We start from the raw sequence: 11,025 nt of genomic DNA on the forward strand, positions 1-11,025 counted from the left end.
GAATAAAGAACAGATGTTTTGATTTTTCTTTTTCAGGTTGTTATACAATAAAATGTTTGATTCTTCAGATTGTTAAACATTTTGAGAATTGTTTAGCTTTCCCTTCAGATTTTGAAATGACATAATGATTGATAGTTGAAGTAATGTAATTAATTAAATATCATGCCTTACTCTTGAATAAAGCGTAATGAAGTAAATGTAAAGTAATGTTAAAGATTGAGGACACTGTAACTTTACAGATTACAGATTGATCGATTCATCACTGTGAATTTATACCTTAACTAGGAACCTTAGCTGGATCTCTCATGATTCTGATTTAATACCTCAATTGGATTTATTATAAATCCTAAATTCTAATTGTGTTTTTTAATAAGTAATTGCCTTGAAGTAAATCTTTGAGATGTAAACTGATTTAGAATTTGTGTTTGATGAAGGAGATTAACTGAGTGATAAATGATAAAAGATCTTATTTTTGAAACATATATTTTGCTATAATATTTTGTACCCCATGTGTTTATTATTGTACCTTTTGACAAAAATGCCAAGCACTGAAGAGAGATGATTTTTATTATGATTGACTGTGTTCAATCATGGTGATTGAAGTGTTTTTCAATCTTGTTCTATTTTTAATGTAATGAATGTATCTGAGCCCACCCAACTCTGAGGACGCCTATTGATTTTAAGTATTGACTGAAATATTCTTAGACTAATGTTAATTGGTTATCAATAGATTGATAAAAAGAGTGAATCTGTAAGAGAATATTTTCATCTGATCTGTTTATATAGTTTCTTATTGTTTTATAGAATCTGTGATACTGCAAACATCTGCTTGTAGTCAGTCAAAGACCCCTGTGTAGGTTGAGGCTTGTCTGGATCTCTTTGAGACAAGTAGACTATTGTCTCACATCTGCTACTAATTAGGTATACGCGGGCTTTCTGGGAGCCCGCCTCTCCTCGTGTTGGTTAGATGTTTTGTGTCTTTTGGGGCAGAGATTACCTTGGTGGAGCACAAGGACAGTGTGAAACTAGGATGATCCCCGGCCGTATGTAATTGTCTGTCTCTCAATAAATATCAGTGTATTGACGGGTGAATCCAGTTTCCCTCATTTGATGATGCGCTCAACATTGCTGCAAAGAAGTTTTTACTTCACATTACGTAGATAGGTTTATAGCTTATGCGTAAGGGCTCCTAACTTTAAGTGATGATATCAATAAGATAAAGCCCATTTTTCATAGTAAACTAGATAGAAATGTTATTTTAAACTACAGTGTTGTTTTGTGTTGAATTTTCTAGACTAAAGATCACCCGCCATTATTTCAACTCCCCTTGTCTTGCCCTCATGTTGAAAATAAGCCACACGGCAGTCGCCATTTCGTGAAATGCTAATTGAAAGTACAGAGGGCTCTGTGCGCTCTTTGAATGTTGAGATTAATAACGTTCCCCTCCTGTAGCTCCAGCTCAGTGCTCTGGAGTTGCTCCACGTATTTGATAATATTCGTAGTATTCGACTCCCCCTCTGTTTCCTCTGGCACCCCGAATATTCGGATATTATTCCTCCTTGATCTTCCTTCAAGGTCCACCATTTTTTCCTGCGTCTGATTCGACATTTCAATCATTGTTTCTTTCGCCTCCGACTGCCACTCCTCTAGCTCTGCTGGGCCTCGGTCATGTGTGTTTTCTGCGTCTGTAGTTCACCATTATTCTCTGTAAACTTTTGCTCTATTTCCTCCCGAAGATTAGCGATTTCCTCCTTCATTTCACTTTTTAGTTCGTCTTTAAAATGTGTTAGGTCTTGTCGCAGCTCCTGTTTGAGTTCTTTTATTTCTTTGGAGATAGTTGCCAGCCCTGCTCGCAGTGTCTCGGAATGGCCCGTCTCCGTCATTTTAGCTTCTTCGTCCTCGTGTCCGTTGTTTTCTTGCTTCGAGTTTTCTGTCACTTTTGGTTGATCTTTCGCTGTTTCTTGTTTTCTGTTATTTCTTCGGCTACTTCGTCTGATCCCTCTCCTCATTTCCTGGTTTTAGGTATCGAGATGAGCATTTATGAGGGTTTATTGTGCCCAACTTGCGAGAGGTAGAAGATAGTGTTGCTACTCACGTCGCCATCTTCCGGAAGTCCAATGGTGCATATTTTTTACAACAAATATCGTTCAGGGAGAAGGGGTCGCTCAACCCACCCTGCAGATGTTTTAAATCTTACTTGCAGCTTCAGAGGGAGCGTACAGCACCAGAGTATGAGTTTTAAAAGACAAGTGCCACCACCTCCTAATGCTCATCCATTTAATCAGTGATGACCTGACATTTAGAGATGTTATTTAAAGGAGAAACATATCTGCCATAAGTGAACATTCCTAAATTGAACTAATTATCACATGCTCGGGCACCCAAGTTTCCACACACTGTAAAAGGAGTTAGCATGGTTCTTCAAGGAGACCAGAATTGAAGATAAATTAGTATAATGAGTTATTGATATTCCACCGGTTTTCACACCATTTTAGGGACTTTATCACATCATTAGAACAGACCACCCAAAGGTACTGAAGTAGGAACTTTTAAGTGATGAAATTCTACAACTGTTGTAATTGACCAAAATATTCTCCCAGAAATGACTGTCTAGAATGCCGTATCCCAGAGTAGGTGTTTGGTGGTATCGTGGAACTAAAACCTTGTAGTCAGTCTTGCCACAGGATTGGACCGGGACCTGTGCTCTCTTCAGCCAGTGATGTGTTTTTTATGTAGTTAAACAACATGGCGAAACACCCCAAAGCCAGTAGGGCTAAGAGACCAGTCCCAGGGGGAGTTTAGGCTCCACAGTGCACAAGGATAGCATAGGGGCGCCCAGGGGAGTGCTAGATGTTGTATTCCATGTCCTAACGTACCAATTGATCATGACGGCCTCTTCTCGAGAACATATTACTTTCATACCTTAAATGGTATGAAAGGAGGGAGGGTACATTTCTCATGAGGAGACAGTTACAAATGCTAGCAGAACAGGACGACCCACCCCAGTATACAGATGTTGATGACAATGATGAGTTAGTTTAAACAGAGATGGATGATCAGAGATGAGATTGTTCAATGAATGTCCAGCTGATGTGATACTTTAAATGATGAAATCATGTGAAGAAGTGAGCAAACTAAAATGCTAAAATGGAGTGAATCCATTTCAATTTACTTTACACTATTCCAAGATAGTTTATTCTATTCTTTATTATTTTATACTATTCTAATATGGTGGATCTCATGTTTTATAAATCATTGCTATTCTAAAATGGTTTGTTTCTTTTCACTTTGTAAAAATAAGTGCCTTAACACTGAGCGTGGTATGAGAAAGGAGTGAAAAAAAAACGTTTTTGGAAACAAAGTAGGCTACTTTGCAAATATATTTCCTGTTTATTATTATTATCAACGGTTACTTTTTTATACAGTGAGGTAAATGGTAAATGTGCATGTATGTCGTTCAGTATGCGTTTACGGGTGAATACGTCTGCATTTCCTGCCAAATACTAGCCTCAAAAAGATTAAAATATAATTAATGCAAATAAACTACTTCTACTAATAATAATAATAATAATCATAATCAATTCAATAATATAAATACTATATTATTTGTATTATAATATAATTGTAATATAGTCAAGACAAAACATGCTTATGACAAAAACTGATATTTCTTAAATCTGTATTCAAACGTAGTTCCCTCTGTCAGCAATGTACCAACAACTACACACACATTTCTCTCAGTATTTCTCTGTGTTGTGGTTGACATGATGATGACTGTTAGGAGTTAAGGGGAGAGGCTGAGCGTCACCATGAAATGTGCAAATTGACATAAAAATGAATAAAAGGGGAAAAAATGCTCCATGTTGTTTAGGCTGTAAACTTTAACTGTTATGTAAGCCAACTAGACAGACAGTGTATCACTCTTCCTCCTGTATATTAGCAGATAAAAGGCATAACATACTTGAATGAATGGTAAATAAAGAATGCTGGAAATAACTGCATCTCCATTAGCCTGTATGCTATGCAGAGACTGCCTTCTTCATATCGTGAATTGAAGCTGATGTTTTAATATGGCAATTGGCAATTTTGAGCAAAACACATCATAGTTTTTTATATTTTTTTATATATCTGAGACCCATAATATGCATAACAATAGCATGATAAGATATCTTTAACTACTGTTGTTTTCTACGACTTTGCCTCTTGCTGTTTTCAGTCACAGGAGACCAAACTGAAGATGATCTGAATCAGGAACTGAGTTGAACCTTAAATATCTTTATGTCTTTTGTTATATGTATTTGTTTGTTTTTTTGTGTTTTATGAAATTAGTTTTTTTAATTACCGGCTACCCTTGTCGGCAACGTGCAGATACGAAGTTGTGCTATTTGATAGAGAATATAAAAGTAAAAAGTAAATCATTGCATTTGGGTTTATATGTTACTTGCTGGTCATTTTATTAAATATGTTGTCTTTGTTATGCTAGAACCAGAGAGACTATAAATAACCAGTTAATTAATTATATACGATTGCTATATAACTAGGTTGCATAACATATTCCAAATAGCTACTCAAGTCCTGAATGTTGTGATTGTTAATAGAACAAGAGATAGCAACATGTGGGAGTTGGGCTGTTGTCAAAGATTGCCAAATGTTAAAATGTAGAAGGTAAACTAAAAAGGTTCAAGGGTGGTGCTAAAACCTGGTTAACAGAGGGGCTAATGATAAGTTGGTTAAATTACCAAAACAAAAGGAAAAACACTAGAAAGATAAACTTAATGGCAACTTGAAAACAACTTATGAGATATCTTTGCCCCCCACAAAAACATGAACAAAAAGTCATTGTAGAAAGAACACAAACAGTGTTGGTTCGTTCAGGTAGAGCAGCGGGTGAGGTCAGGGTCAATGCAGACTTGAAGTTGGAGGGCTTGATAGCACTCTCCCTCTCCCCACTCGTTGGTTTGGATCAGCACTTAATGTGGCAGACCCTCCACGAACGCGCAAACTAAGTAGAAGTGAGTAGGGGTGAGTGGATGAAGGATGTGGAGCACACTACAAAGAGGATTTCCTTGAAACACTGAAATCAATGCGGGATGATGAATCTACAAGGAGGCAAAAGTGAGGGCAGCGATCTGTCAGAGGCCTGTGTATAGATGCAAGCAGACTATTGGAGGATTAGCCTGCATGTAAGGGTCCACAAGGGCTCATATTGGGTGAGGGTACATAGTTGATAAAGCCTGCAACTGAGCAGCAGAGGAATTCCTTTCAACTTGTCTGCTAAAAAATACAGGATAAGACTAAAGTTCCTGACCAGAAAAGGGAATAAAATACTGTTTCTTAGTACTAGTAATTATTCCCACTAATATTCCCAACATCACAATTCAGAGAGATAGATTTGTCTAATTATTATGTTTGAAATACAATCTGTGTGTTTATTTGTTATTTTTGTATTACCAAGTAGACACTTTCATAAGCATATTTGTTGAATTTTCAAATGCAGGAGGAGCTGCTTCTTCAGATGGCCCTCATCTAGCCACTGATGGCCATCAAAGTCATTGACTCACCTGAAATAATAGTCCAACAATCACCCATAACCCTAACCCTAACCCTAACCCTAACCCATACTAAGAACCACTGATCTTGAAGCACCAACATGCGTCACAAACTACTGCAAATAATCTAAGCATTTAGCATCTTTGATATAAAGAATGATTATGATTCTTAATTGATGATGAATATTACCTTTCTTTATTTTTGCGTTAGTAAGATTACATGACTATTTGTACGCAGATTTCGTACAAACGAGCACAACACTGAGTGTATTCCAGGAGAGACTGAGAAAATGTGTCCCGTTATCCCCCTTTTTGTGAAGTATGAACAGCTGGAGACTGTGGATACTGCATCTACTTTCACATCACACTGTCCTCGGGACACAAAGATTCATCCCTTTGATTTTGATGACCTCGTGCCAGTATCTGTAACCCTACCTGAGGACAAGCTTGACATTTGACCCTCTATTGATAAAGCTGTAAGCATTGTAATAGGCAGTTCATCTTCCCGCAGCCACTAGCTGGGTTTTGGACCTTGAGTCTTGATAATAGAAGCACAAAATTGGTCTGATAAATCAGAGTACATTCACATTTACATCCTGGCTGTTAGAGTTTGCTCAAGGTATATATCCTGATTTAAGAACACTGAAACAGGCTTTCCCAGCGCTGCTGTTACAAATCAACAACCGTTAAACTGCTAGCTTACTGCTAGCCATGATTCTAACAAGATAAGATATAGAAAGTTACCAAACAATCCCACTTCTTTTAGTTTAGGATTATGATTTTAAATAAACTCACCCTCATGCATTTACGCTTGTATCGGCGACTCGCAGACATGCCATCTCCGATAATGTCACACATATTAGGAGAAGCAAATCCCTGCCAGCATGAAGAAACAAAACTTATTTTCACAGGTTGGGCAAGTAGGGTAAAACCCAAATGCAGTTCAAAAGAGGGAAGCAGGTATAAATAACAATAAGAGAGCTGCTGGGAGGAGGCAAGGTGAAACATCAAAAAGGAAAACAGCAAACAAACTTTCTGGACTGAAGTCAGGGCCAGCAGCAACGCTGTTTTTAGTGACAGCGCCTTCAGGGAGGAGAGCTCCAGAGACTCAAATGGTTCTGTGACCAGAGCCTCGAGCACCAACGGCAGGTCCCATTGCGGGGCGGAGGCGTGCACTACTGGGCGCTGCCTCCTGACCCCCTACAAAAACCGTGACATAAGCGGCTGACAAAAGGCTGACCTGCCGCCAAATCCCTCATGGCAAGGGATTTAACTGTGGAATAGGTAAGCCCCCTGTCCAGGAGTAACTGTAAGTAGGACAGAATAGAGCCCTGCGTACAAGATAAGGGCTCTAGACTTCCCTCTTCAGACCATCGCTGGAATCCCAACCACTTCGTCCTGTAAAAGGCTGTGGTGGATCCTGCTCTTGCTTCCTGGATAGTCTGAATAACCCTATCAGACAGTCCCCCCTGTCTCAGCCTGTCCCTCTCAGGAGCCAAGCCTGGAGAGGTTGGCCCAGAGAGGGTAACGCCCCTATTGCACCAGCCCCCCAGACCTGAGGAATTGCCCAGGGCTGGCCCACCATCATCTGTGTCACCTCCGCGAACCACGGCGCCACGCGGGGGTCTGGGGCCACTAGGATGACTGACAGATGTTCTCGTCTCACCCTCTACAGGAGGGGGAGAATGAGGCGCAGCTGTGGAAAGGCGTAAAACAGCTTTCTTGGCCATGGCTAGTGTGCAAACGCGTCCACCTCCAAGGGTCCACCTCCGCTCTCCGAACTGGGTCCAGATCTGCTTCACGGACTCCGCCCGCCTGTCCATGTACGCCACCGTGGTGCGGTTGTTGCTCCTCACCAGCACATGTTTGCCCAGTCCTTCCACAACTTAATTCTGCATTTTGCCCCCGAAAATTTGGTTTTCCCCTTTATGGGAATGTTTTGCAGGTATTACACTGTATAATTTATTCTGTAGCATCTTTTTTTATATAACACAGTCACTGTTTAGTGGCATGAGGGTTTTATTCTGTCATAACACAAAGTCTAATTTTATTTTGCTATTCTATAGGTCAGTGGTTCCCAAACTTGTTGTGCCCAAGGCACACCAATTGTGCAAAATAGCCCTTATAACACGTGTTATCACTCATATCATGTAAAATATCTGTAAATGTGCATAATTATTTACTAATGCCAAATAAAATGTGACAAAGACAACTATATTACTCATGAAATATTTATTAACGAAATATTTCAGAAATTAATTTGAAACTTTATCAAATTAGGCTTCATCAAAGCAGCAACACACTCATTTAAACCAGACAGGTCACACAATTAAAAATGAGGCAAAGGAAACTCAGCAGAAATTCAGCACAGAGAACTGTCAATGCAAGGAAGCTGCATTGTCCATGGTCCTGAACTACAAATTATAAATGTAACATTTCAGCAATCAGCATTGAAACATGTGCTAAATATTTTTGCCGACTTACAAATTAGTGAGATACATGTGCCTGTCGGGGCGCGCAGAATTTTTTAATCCTTGGTGGCACTGAGGAGAGGGCCACTCACAAGTCCTGTTCAACAGAGAGCCGTGACCTCCTGTTGTTCTTCATGTAAATCAGAGTAGAGAACGCCAACTCCAGAGATGGGGTCGTTACTAAAAAAATGTAATATATTACATATTACTTTAAAAAAAGTAATATATTACACTACTTCGTTACTATCTACATAAAGTAACTCGTTACTTTACTCGCCGAGCACGTACGAACTGCGCATGCGTGAGTGGCAATAACTTTCCTTACCAGCAGGCGGCGGTAGTGTGTATTTGTCATTCAAAACAGGCAACAACCGGAAGACAGAGAAGAAGAACAGACTACGTGATATAAACAAATAACAAATAGCGTGTGCGGTAGCTTCACCTTAGCATGTGTTCTTTGCAGGTGTTTGTTGAGGTTTGACGTGGTGTTTACAGCAGTGGATAACAGCTTCTGGCCTGGACACAGTTTGCACCTCACCGTCACATTCCTGTCTATTCTTCGGACGAACTCAAAATAATGGGCATACCTCCACCCCTCGAAAGTTATCGCTGACTCAGCCATGTTTATGCAGCACTGCACGTGGAGATGTGGACGCACAAGTCGCGCAGATTACGTACATATAAACCTACAAAGTACTGATGTAGTAAATTAAAAAAATAATTATTTTTGTGTAGTTGTATATTGCAATAATAACGTATGGTTGTCACAAAATCCCACGGCACACCCGGACTTGCCTCACGGCACACCGTTTGGGAACCACTGCTATAGGTTGTGTCAAGCAGCCATGCATCACAATGAGAATGCTGACCGTGAGCAAGCAACAACAGCTGCAGGACAACATGTCTTCAAAGTGGCCTATCCAAAATCAAAGAGGGGAGAATGTACTGCTAAGCCTGTAAAGAAGGACCCTACATACAGTAAGTTGTGAAATATATATGTTTTTATTACAAACATAACATACATTTTAAATGATTATAGCCACACTGCATTATATGTACAATGAAAGTGTTACATGAAATAAAATAAGTTAATTAAAATAATAAATTATTATATGAATGCTATATTTTTCAGTGTACGTGGGTGAGCTGACGAGGCTTGTGTTTGAGGAAGTCTTTGAGGACCCAATACCCTTTTTGGAGGAGATGAACACAATCCCCATCCCAAAGGACCTGTCCACTCAATTTGACAGGCCCTCAAAGGAGGAAGTGGTTGCCCGCCATGTCTCCCGTTTTAGTCAAGGGGAAGTCGGAAGCCAACATACCGTCCAGCCAGATCAGGAAACTCCTGGCGTATCCGGCGGACAACACATGACGGGATGACCACTCTGATGCCTCGTCCTAAATATCCCCAGCACCAGCTTACAAAGCCGTGATAGGCAAGATGTCGAAAACTCCTATAAGGGGAGGAATGGATACAGTATATATGTATATTTACACATTTTGTACATTTCTAAAAATAAAGTTTGATGGAAATACTTAGTATCCTTTCTTCCCTGAATTATTTGCTCCTATAACATATCATTCATATCAAACCATGATTTGATGATCAAACACAGTAGTAGTTTATTACAGGTAAAAATAACTTACTCTTCTTCCATTCTACGCCTCATAGGTCCATAATAAAAATCTATAAATATTATGGAGGTTCTGCAGGGCATGCCCGGCACCGTGGGAGGGCCAGGGAGGGCCAGGCCCTCCCATTTGACATTCCTGCCCTCCCCCAATAAACACGTTTTTTATTATTTATAAAAATTAAAAAATATATATATTTTATTTTTTTAAATTATAAATAAACTGTGAACTTTTATGCTACGATATATGTGATGTCAGAACAAACAAAATAAATTGCAGGCTACGTCAAATAAATGCATGTGTCTGTTGTGATTTGGGATTCGTCCCCGTCAGACTCTGCCGCCTATTCTGGATTTGTTTATTGTGCATTCTGTAGACTCCCATTTCTGTTTGAATTACAAAATGGACATAAAAAATTGGCTTAAAAGGTCTAAGGATTTATTAAAACGAAATAGCGATGAAAGAACTGCAGCCGATGGTGCTGCTGGCGACTCTGCACCTGCCGTTGCAGCAGCACGCCTTAATTGTCACAAGCTTGACCTCTGCAAACCCCGGGACTGAGTTAGCGATGATCTTGGGGTTAATAAACCCAACCAGGTGAAACTGGATCGTTATCCAGGGAGATTGTTTTCAGGAAAGAAGCGCACTTTAGCCACTGCATGGTACAACAACAGACCATGGCTTGAAGATTCGTTAAAAGCAGACGCAGCCTTTTGATTCCCTTGTAGACAGTTTAAAGTAAATACGTCTTCATCTGATGCGGCTTTTACTGTCAAAGGTTTTTGCGACTGGAAACACGCATTACAGACTGATAAAGGACTGCTAAGACATGCCGCATCAAAAGAACACATTTCATGTGAGAGTTTGTGGAGAGAGAGACATATACGCGAGGAAACAAATAAGGAAATTAGAACTTTGGTGCAGATCAGCTGGCACGGAGCCGTTATTACGTGTCAGCTGTCGTTGATATTATAGCTTTTTTAGCTGTCAACCAACTCCCTCTCAGAGGTGACCACGATTCACTCCACAGCATGTCCGAGTCAGGCAGTGCATAGGAACATAAACCATGCCCAAGGCGGGCTAAACAGTTCATCGTCTCCGTCTCTACTATTTCTGTCCGAGTGCAGCGATGAGGAAGCTGCCATCCGTAACCAGTGTGCCTTGCTCGTGATTTACCAGTGTCTGTGCTGCCACGCACACAATGTTTCAAAGTGGTTGCTATGTTGCCCTTTATTTGTGTATGTTTGCAATAAGTGTGCGTCTTTACGCAATGCTGTTGGCCTTGCTGTTTGATATATATTGTGCCGCAGGCCCGCAGCACGTGACGGTTTTTTGTGCCCTCCCATGAAAATCATATGCCCTCCCTTTAGATT

At 40.1% G+C, this 11,025-nt stretch overlaps 1 long non-coding RNA gene across 1 annotated transcript; it reads left to right on the top strand.

The window, feature by feature from the left end:
• Positions 1-8,737: 8,737 nt before the first annotated feature.
• Positions 8,738-9,555, top strand: LOC117559005. Its single transcript, XR_004570905.1, has 2 exons — positions 8,738-8,998; positions 9,153-9,555. It is a non-coding gene; the product is annotated as an uncharacterized LOC117559005 (long non-coding RNA).
• Positions 9,556-11,025: the final 1,470 nt, after the last annotated feature.

Source organism: Gymnodraco acuticeps, unplaced genomic scaffold, assembly GCF_902827175.1.
Source record: "Gymnodraco acuticeps unplaced genomic scaffold, fGymAcu1.1, whole genome shotgun sequence".
NCBI classification, from domain to species: Eukaryota; Metazoa; Chordata; class Actinopteri; order Perciformes; family Bathydraconidae; genus Gymnodraco; species Gymnodraco acuticeps.